Consider the following 10,898-nt stretch of genomic DNA (forward strand, 5'->3'; position numbering starts at 1 on the left):
CAGTCCAGAACTTGCTGTGTCTCTTTTGATCTCAGAGTCAAAGCAGCTGGCACTAACGAAATACAGCCTCCAGAAAATGCTGAGCATTTCTCTGCATAGGCTGTGCCTATGTTTGTGCTAATTGGTGAGAAATGTAGACTTCTTCAAATATAAGAAAGAAAAAATGATAGCTTGCCAACGGTGACTTCACTAGTCAGGATCATTCTGAATTATAGGCTTTAGTAAATGTTTAGGATAAGACAATTGCACACTGTGCTTCAGACCAGTAATTCCTTACAGTTGGTTACACCATAATAAAATTAGGAATTCTCATTTTTCCCTTCAGTCTTTTGTCAGTTACTTCTTGGACTTGGGCATTCATTTTTTCTTGGCTAAAGAAAAAATGTGTCGTGCGTGTGTTAATGCACAAATATAAAATATTTGAGAATAATTTACCTTCTGTTACAGGGTCATGACTCATCTGGTTTATGGTCTGAATGGTTTTTGAAAAATACAGTTTTGAACACCATAAATGATTACATCAAATGGCTGACAAAAGCCTTAGTTACTGTGAACTAGACTGTACCAGGAACTCAGAGCTTTGCTTTCAAAGCCTTTTTAATTAGTAGGCCAGGTCTGGATATCAGTCACACTGTTTTAGTTCTGTTGCCTCCAGTAAAGCAAAAGTTGGTGTTTATATTTGCTAATGAAGTCAGTTTATGTTTATATTCACATCAGTCATGTTGAAATTGAAGTATGTTATTTTCTACAAATTGTGAATGAAAAATATATGTAAGAGCTCTTATTTTCTGTATTTAAATGGTTGGTCATTTCACACATTCAGACTTCCCAGCCTGTCACAGTAGATGCATAGCCCAGGCGTTCATAATCACACAGGAATTTCTGCCGTGGTTAAAAGTGAGTAATCTGGGCTTTCAAGTCATGAATCATTTATCAGCAAGAAACTTAATTGCTGATAACAAATGGTTTGCAGTGAATCAGAGATTCTGCTCTTGCAATTATGGGTTTGGTCTTTCAGTCTTTTTAAGGTGTGATTCAAAGGTCTTGGACATCCGCTACATAGTTAACCCTAAGCTGATTAAATCTTGTCGAGGAAGGGTAAAATGTGTACACAGCAGAGAGGCTGAGCAAGGCTGCATCACTTTGTTCCCCAGTGTTGGCTTAAACGAGATATAAATAGCCCACGGGCTGTGTTAGTCCTGCTGTGTGCTTGGACCAAGAGATGAAGGGCAGCAAGGCCAAGCATTTTGTGCATACTGGAAGCTGGAGAGGAAATGGTTTTCCCATCTAATGAAAGAGCCTGAGATGTTGGATTTGTTTCATCCACCAAAAGGAGGGAAAAGTTCCCAGGAGAGTGAATGTTCTGGGATATGGCAAGAACAAGTTGGGAGTCCCAAGATAAGCATAAGCTTCTATCCCAGCCCCTGCGACCCCAGAGGATGATTTGGCTCTGTTGTAAACCATCTACCTCTGACCCAGTAACTATGTCCTTACTTGTTCAAAACAGAGCAACTCCTCCAAGAGCCTGGAAGAGACTTGCTTTCCAATCTGAGTCAAGAAAAGCAGCCTAACTAATCTCCGTTTCCTCTTTCCTCCCCCGTAAAATTGCATTTTGGATCTGACAGTCACGTTGACCCCCAAGCCCCTCTTAAGTAGTTGCAGTTGGGTGAAAAAGCCTTGGGAATTTTTCTAAACTCTGTCTCAGACCAAATTAAGTCCCCCAAATCTTGCTAACTTAAAATCCTTTTGATAGGCATCTGCAAAGATAAGTTGATATTACTGGTGAAAAAAGATTAGAGGTAAGGTCTATGTTCTTGCAGCATTTAATTTGGGAGTAAAACAGCAGATAAAACTCCCATCATGAGTAAGCTCTAAGAGAATGCTTCAGAGTCTTGTTTCAGATGGAATTGCTTTATGGGTGATTTTGATTTTAGAGGCGAACTGCTTTCCAAAAGAAAAGTCAAGACCTGGCGACATAGCCTACAGATGTTTTGTCTGTTGCCGTTTAAAAAATAAAAATCACTCTCCATATTCTTGATGGTGCTATATTGCAAGAAAGAAATGTTGCCTACATGGATTTCCTAGAATAACACTGAACCCCCGCCAGCTGCATTTTACAAACTATGAAACAAGCTATTTGCTCTAAATGGCACTCGGGGGAGTGGGGACTGCTGCCCACGTGCACCTCGTTTTAATTTAATATCTTACTTTAGTGTGATTGGGTCTGTAATGGAACACTGGGATTGCAGGAGTAAATTCTGAAAACTGAGAGGTGGGGGGGGAAATCAGCTTTTGTCAGCAGGTGTTGAGCACTGTAGCCAAACGCTGGCATTTCCTTTGCCTCTGGCAGCCCAGCATCCCTGAGCATTCCATGGCTCTGCGGGAACCACAGGAGTGCAGCCCTTTGGCTGATCTGGTTGTGTACATTACTGTTCTGTGCTGGAACTGATTGGAAACCAGAATTTTTCCCATTAGTTTCTTTCACTGGTCATAAGAAGATGCCATGTTTTCTCTGCACATCCTGCTTTTATTTACAGAGTGAGGAAGGAGGATACCTGGGTGTCTACAAAGGAAATGAAGCCAAATGCCATTTTTTCTGCTGGCAGCCTGGATTCTTGGGGACTGACCATTGCTGCTGAAACACTCCCTGCAAAGCACTGTCGACTTGGCTTTTGCAAGGATTTGGAAGGTACCGTGTGATGCAATATTGCAAAAAATCTCAGTATCCAAGGCAGCAATTTCCAACCTCTGGTTTCCGAGGAGTTAAGCTGAAGAGTAAACTCTATTCATCAGCCCAGTGCAGTTGGTTTTGAGGTAGAAAAAGAGATGGTCTGTTAGCCCAGAATTTAGGAAATCACTGCTCTAATGCAGGTCCATAGGATGTCTGGGTGTTTCCACACGGCTGCCCTGGTCCTTGGTTTGTCAGATTCCTGCCCCTGGAAGTCATGTCCTCCTCCCCAGAGCACTCAGCACTGCTGCAGGGAGACAGGGCTCCTTAAGGAACAGTTATTCTGTGTTTGCTTAGAAAGCATAATAGTGCTAATTATTCTCATTAGCTTTGAGCCACTAATAAATTATCTTTGCTATTGCTCTTCCATCACTCAGTAATGAGAACCATTTAGCCAGATTTTGCAGATACTGCTTGCTCCCTCTCTACAGCATGATTCCCTGCAAGCATTCATCATAGGAAAAGAGCTACGTGAACAAAATCTTTTCAAATTAGTCTCTGGTGCCCCAGTTAAGTGGGTGTCTACATCGCAGGCATGCAGAAGAGCCTTCTTCATTAATATGTGCAATTCTGCACGAGCTGATTAGCTCTTGCAGCTCATTTGATAGCAAATGTGTAAATCCGTCACACTCTAAATGCCAAATATGTGCACAGCTAAATTATGGAGAAGTAAGAAACTGCAAGAGTTGGGAGTCTTTATTTGGAAAAAGAGGTCCTTATCCCATGCATTAAATTGGAGCTCTGGGTTTATCTAGAGCATTTGTCACTCCTCTGCTTTGTCTTTTTACTGCTGGAAAAATGAATAATTGTTCATGTCGTGTTGCTGGTCCTTTCAGGATGTGTGAGTTTTCATTTTGGTGCCCAACATTTGTAACAGACACCTGGTATCCAGCCTGGGTTGCCCTAAGACAACAGTCACAGCACAATGCCATCTTCCTTGTGCAGGACAGGAAACCAAACTAATCAGTTCCACCTATGTATTATTAATAATGCAGTTACCATCACTTCTCCTGTTCTTTTTTGTTTTGTAAAAATCTCATGAAGAAAAGGAGGGGGATGAAGTTAGTTATTTTTAACGTTCATGGGTTTTAGCCAGGGCAGTGCTGCACAGTGTAATTAATGTCGTGGTGCATCTGCCAGCACAAGGGAAGCACTAAAGAGTGTCACCTGTCAGCACTGAGGGGTTGGTCTGCTGCTGCAATACAAGTGCCCTCGGCCAGTTATTCTGGGACCAAAGAAGGAAACTGGCCTTAAAAGCTCCTAATTTATGCATGTTTTTCCTCATCTCCATGCCAAGTAGCTGCAGAGCCAGCCCAGCCTCAGGGCTGGACACACCAGCTCAGGGCAGCCAAGCACCCTCTGTTTTATTTTCTCTCAGCATGCAGAGAAATCACAGAGAAATCGTGAACCCAGCCTGACCTCCAACATATTTTGGCATTACCATCTGGGCATACAGGCTGGGGAAAATCCTTCCCACTTCCCAAAATTACTGGCATGGGAAGCTGTCTTTCTCCAAGGTGAGTATAAACTCTTCAGGGAACATTTCCTAGGAGAATGTGCAGCACAATAACAGACCTCTGATCCTGTGGCCTCCAGGTTGATGGTGAGGGGATGCTTATTGCTGTATTGCACCCCACAAGCACAGGACAGGATGAGCACATCCAACATTTCCTACTGCATCTCCGAATGTCCTGAGACCTCTTCAAGGGTGTAGGGTTTGCTTACCAAGAAGACAGCTCTGTGTTGGCCTCTGCAGGGGCAATATGGATGAGAGGCTCTTTCTTTTGCCGTTTCACAGAGGGACAAGCATCCTTTGAGGCAGATCTTCCCTGATCCAGCGGGAGGTGAATGGAGTCACAGGAGAGCTGCTGCAGAAATGCAGGGATGCTGCACAATGCTGCCTGGTTCCATGCAATTCCCTTTGGACTCTGAGGTCCATCATGCCTTCCACCTGCAGTACACCACAAAAGCACTATCACTGCTTGCCTTAAACTTAACTCTCTGCCAAAGCCTTCCTTAGGCAAAAGAGTAGCACAAGAGGAGGGACGGCAGAAATCAAAGAAACAAAATTCACCGTGGAATAAAGTCATGTCTCTCTGGTGAGGTACTGTAGTATGAGGTGCATTAGGTATATTTTGGATGGATGTATAATCTTAATTGTTGTGTATTGTTTGTTTTGTGGTCCCAAGATCCAGGTCCTCATTATTCTAGATGCTGTACAAATATATAAGAGTCTGTCACGCATGGAAAGGCTTTTATTATGTAAATAGTCAGGTTGGGAAAAAAGAAGTAGTGTTATCTCTGTTTTACAGATGAGCCAGTGAGACGAAGAAAAAAACATAAAAGCATTTTGCCCAAGGACACACAAAGTCTGTGGGTCAGCAGTGGACTTGAAATTCAAGTCTTGATTTTGTTTCTCACTAGCTCTTCTTTCAATTTGTGTACTGCCCGCAACATAATTAAAATTAAGCACAAAGAAGACAACACTCTCTGCAATTTATCTCTATCTGAAACAATCACCCAGCATCTCTCAGCCAAATTCTCCCCAACTCTTCTCTGTTTCCTCAAAACCTGCATTTCTGCCACTCCCAACGCCTGTGATCACTATACAAGTCACTGTACATGTTGTCCTCTGATTTTCTGCAACATGTATCAGTTAACTATAAAGCTGTTCAGGAAAAGACCCTATTGCATGTGGGGCTGTGTCTCAGTTGGACCAGCCTGCCAAATTTGTATTCCAATCCTTTTAAAAAATGATACTAACACTCTTTAGAATAAAAAAGAATGCATATACATTTCTGCTGGGAGTATAGAGTCAACCAACCTGTAACTGCTGCTCAACACTACCTGCTAGTCAAAATTGTATATTGATGTAAATAACTAATCTATACCAAAGACAAATAAAACATGGATTTTTCACTGAAAAAGCACAATATATTTTGTTTTGTGTACAGCAATATTTTATGTCAGGCTTTTGGAAAGAACGTGGGAGGAGAGAATTGTAAAAGTCATGACAGTCACTGGAAAGCAGAATAAAATGGAACAGGTATTTACCAAGGCTAGAAAATATCAAACTAATTCGATAGGGTTCTTTGACAGAGTAAATAATTAGCTAGACAAAGAAGGGAAATCTGGCTGTCTGGACTTAAATAAAATAGCCAATGAGGAGCCATGTATAGATTTATATCTCCTGCATGGAGAAGTCTGAGATTTATAGAGGAACTGCAAGGCATACACGGTGTTGGAAGATGAGAAGCTGAACTGTATTGAAAGGGAATTATTCAGAGCTCCTAAACTGTAAGTCATAAGACTGATTGTTATCATTTTCATCAGTGACCTCTTTGGAAAACAGAGCTGTCTGATCATAAAAATACATTTAAGTCACCAAGTTAGGAGGTATCATCAGTGTAGAGAAAGTTCAGAAAATCACACAGAAAGAGCTGAATATCCTTGAAGAGTGCGGCCACAGAAGTAGTAAGGGAGGTTGCAGCAGACAAAATCCTGAAGGAAATGACACTGAAAGATTTCATGTTTCAGGGCTGCATGGGCATGGAAAAGGCAACTGAAACTCTAAAATGCAATAGGAGACACATTTCTAGCAAAGCAAGGAAAGTAGGAACATCCCTGTATAAGACCCTAATAAGATTTTTGCTTGGAATAAAATGCACTATTCTGATTGTGATAAAGAAAGTTGGATTCTTAATGCAATGGGTACAGCAAAGGGCTGCTAAGAGGAGACTGGAGAGCCTTTCATGAAAGGACAGCGTGCATAAGGGGCTTGTTCAGCCCAGCAGCTGAAGAGTGAGATGTGGTTTGATTACTTTCTGTAAATAGATCAGGTAGGGGGAATATTAAGGGTAGGCCATCTGCATGTTTGAGCAAGTGGGTATAAATTGGCCATGAATAATTTAGACTGCCAATTAGGTGTTTATCCACCAGCATAGTGAGGGTATAAAAATTATAGGGATGAAACCATACCTAGTTTTTCATGAAGCTCACAAAATATATTAAGTGGACCATGTGATCCAGTTGTCTGCAGTAGGTGGGGACTGGATTTGACAATCCAGAAAGTTGTGCCCATCCTGTGTCTTAGTGGGTTTCTATTACAGGGAGCCACCACCTCCATCTTATAATCTTATTAGATATTACAATACCTATAATCCCTTCAGTCCTAAGAAACCCTTCTATCCTTCTGAATTCAATTTCAAATAGAACAACCTAACTGTGGATTACAAAGCCATATGTGTTTTCTTACTTAATAAATTTGTTGTGGTGATTATCATAAACAAAGACAAATTTCATTATGGAATAAGAATTAATATAAATTATGATGTTTACAGCATAACTGTACTGACAAAGAATGAATTTTTTATTTATTTTAATTGTTCAAATGGCTCCTAATAAAATTTTTGGCCTCATGAAGTGATCAGCTTGGAATGACTTTCCCTTCTATGAAAATATTTAAATACAAACAAAGTCTGCCAATGTGTTCAATTACAGTCATGCAGGGAACTAGAGGGATTATGTGTACTAGGAGTATATTCATGTGGCTTTTCAGATCAGCTGCTTCTACCAGAAAGGGAATAAAGTAAGCAGAAAAGCCCCAAAGAGAGCCCATCACTGTTGGAATGGCTTGGGACATGATCATCAGAAAAGCTCACTCGTGTTATTTCCATAAGCCCATAATGCTTATGGCCCTGTAAATAAAAATACATTAACAACACGTTGCTTTTCAAACTAATTGAGATGCAGTGTGAAGATTACTTTTCAGAAATAGCATGTTCTTTATGCAGGAGATCATACTGGGCCCTGCTGCAACAAGAGTCATTGGGATAATGCTGTATGTTGTTCTAACAGCTGCATTTATTACCAGTGAGAGACTTTCTGTGACATTACGAGGTTGCTTCAGTCTTGCAAAGCCCTTGAGAGTTAAGAGTTCCAGGAAAGAAACTTGTGGGCCCAGCACAGGACCTTAAGACTGAATCAGCAGAGGAGGTTTTTAAAAAAGAGAAGCAAGGAAATAAACTGCATATTCTGCTGCTGATTTTTATGACCTTGCTCACACTTCTGCTGATGCTGTGTTAGCAAGAACAGTTCGTTCCAGTGAATATAATCCTTGCTCTTGCGATTATGGACACAGGTTTCTCAAAAACCTCTAAAAATCAAATGCAATTTTTTAGAGTGGGAAACTGTTAGAAAGTCACGGGCTTTTAGCCAGTGCCATGATTTCAGGAGCCTGATTCGGAGTGTAAAGGCCTCGTGATGCAGCTGGGCTGCACTCCACATGAATTCACAAATTCAACAAATCTGGTTTTTTGTGGGAATTGACATTATTGTCCAAGAAACAGGAAGCACTAACACTAATGGTTGTTAGTCTGGTTTTTAGCTAAAGCCCCAGCTTGAATAATACCTCCAGCTTCAAGCACCAAAATTTAAGAAAGATAGAAGAAAGATATAAGAAAATCAATGGAACAGAGCAATAGAATGAGAAATGTGTAGTAAACAGAAGGGTGGCGTCCTTTTGCCTTTTGGGTTTTTTTTTTTTTTTTTTAAAGATGAAGGTTTTGGGTTTAATTAGTCTAAATCAGAGAAGGCTTTTACTTTCCTCATAAAAACAGTTACAAAGTGGATCAGTAATCTGATATATTCCACAGTTTAATTTGCTGAAAAAAACCCCTTTAGTTGAATTTTCCTTTCAGAACTTTACTTTTGTGTTGCTCCTGTGACTCCATCGCTGATGAGCACAACTACTGCCAGCTCCTCAAGCTGGGTATTTTTCCTTGGGGAAGCCTGATTTAAAAGTCATGTTTAAATCCAGTGGATAGAGCCTAAGGGTTTGTCTTCCCTACCTTTAATCATCCAAAGCTGAGGTGTATAAATGCAGCTGGACATGTCTGCTCCCTGCAGTGACTGAGGAGAAATAGCAACAAAGACCTTCTTCACAGAGGGCAATTTCCAGATCACTGAACTTTGGAGAGGTAAATCCTGTCCTAACTCATCTCTGAGTGCTAACTCATCGCTGTTGGGCTTAGCTTTCAGCTGGCTGCTGACACACTCAGCAAGTGCATTGGCTTCTCTATTTTGCTCATGTAGAGGCCCCTTGCTGGCATTTCTCAGGGGTTTGGCACCGTGGGCACTCCTTTGTCACCCGTCCTTCCCACCCCGCTCTCTCTTCAGCTTCTGACACTGTCCACACCTCTTTGTCTCCTCATCTCTTCTTCATTCTGAAACACCTCTTTCCTCCACTTTGGCTTTCCTTTGCACTGACTGGATTTGCTTCCTATGAATCTGTTTTATCTCTGGCTGCAGCTTTCACTAATGCATTCACTGCACGCTGCCCCTCTGACGATGTTTTACTGCTTCCATGTCTCAGGGGAGTCAATGGGACAAGAAAAAGACGCAATTTAAAGTGTAACTGGCTTGTTAGCCATGCAAATTCTTGAATAAAAGATATGATTTAAGTTCACCATGAGAGCTGGGAGTGTTGGAGCTGTAACCTCACTTCTGACTCTGCCACCACCTCCCTCAAGTGACCTTGTGTGATTAATTTAACCTCTTGGGGCCAGGTTCACATGAAAATAAAGAATAATGTGGTTTTTGCCCTACGAATCTTAACTAATAGATGTATATACAATACTTGAAATCCTGTTATGTAAATGCAAAATGCTTATCTTTTTTCTTTAAAACATTTACAAAAGGTTAAGAGAATTTTAGGGTTGGAAGATAAACAGTTCAGAAGAACTAGAAAAATTAAAATTACACATGTATGCACTTATCACAAACCTTTAGACAGCATTTAATTAAGTAATCACTAGTTCTCTGCATTACAGTAGATGCTATCATAAGCTGTTAAACTGTGCAGCAGCTTGTAATACTGTGCACTCTGTTTATACAGGATAAGGACTCTCTGGATATTATTCAGATTAATGTATCATCTTCTGAATGTGTACTTTACTTGTGTATAGTCAGTCAGGATTGAGATGTTCCCGTGCTCCACTCTACAAAAGCCTGACTGGGAACAGCGTTTTCCTGACAGGCCAAGATACTGCCTTGCAGATACCAAGTTGTGTATTCAAACACACAGATGTTCCATCCCTTGTGAGGCTTTACCAAGACCTGTCCTTGGTGCACAACCTTGGCAGTTCTTGCCAACAGCCAGCTTTCACAGAGAGAAGGATGCTCAGGAAAGGCTTTCCAGGACATCACTTCTTCTTCAGCTTTTATGTTCAGAGAAAAACTTGGTCACTACCAAGCAGGTGACCTCTGCTGCTGTGGCCCCTCTGCTCACCTGCTCCTTCCTTCCTCTCCCACAGTTCTATATCAGCCCCATCTTCTGACCCCCCCTCTTCAGCACTTTCCTGTCTCAAATCTGCTTTAAAAACAATTTTCCCCTTTTTGTCAGTTTTCCCCCCTACTCAGCCCCAGAGCCACAGTTAATCTTGTGTCCCTTGCTGTGGCCGTGCTTGACTCAGAGAGTTCGAGCCCTTGGCTTGGCTGAGCTTTGCTTGAAGCATGGAGAAGAAAGCCTGGAGGCTGAAAGGGTGAAATTAATCTCCAGCAAGAGCAATTTACTCCTCATTCTAAGATCCAAGAGATCATTTTTCCTCACCTGGATCACTGGAAAAGGGAGTGAGGTGATGCCCCTCTGATATCCAGGGCTGCCATAGGTATTCACTTATAATTGCTTGGAGAAGGCAGAATTGAGGTAGGAGAGCACTGATTTTCTCCAGCACCATCTCCCTGATCCCCCTTACTCCTGAGAAGAGCTCAGCAGAGCCTAAGAGTCCAAGGTGTGAGGTGTGTTACCTCTATCCCAACACTGCCGTGCTACAGGCACTTGGATAGTGAAGTAGTAACAGATGGAAGGAGAAATTAAAAGGCGTTAGTGAGGAAATAAGCTGCTTTCATTTGAGGTTTGAGCCAACAGACTAAAACTGTGTGACTTGGTACGAAAACAGAGAAGTCAACCAGTCGTACAGGGAGGAAATGATCCTTGTATCAGTAAAGAAAGTAGTTTCAAAATAGGAACCTTACTCTAGGGTTACTAATGAGGTTTGCAAACTTCCACTTTTGTATTGTTTATTTATTCTTGAAACACGCCCCGTTGATTAGTTGGGAAATGAGCGAGATTAGCCTAGCATCTCAGTCTCATTCAGGGCACTATTCCTGG

Source organism: Chamaea fasciata, unplaced genomic scaffold, assembly GCF_029207755.1.
Source record: "Chamaea fasciata isolate MVZ Bird 193981 ecotype frontalis unplaced genomic scaffold, bChaFas1.0.hap1 SCAF_8, whole genome shotgun sequence".
NCBI lineage: Eukaryota > Metazoa > Chordata > Aves > Passeriformes > Sylviidae > Chamaea > Chamaea fasciata.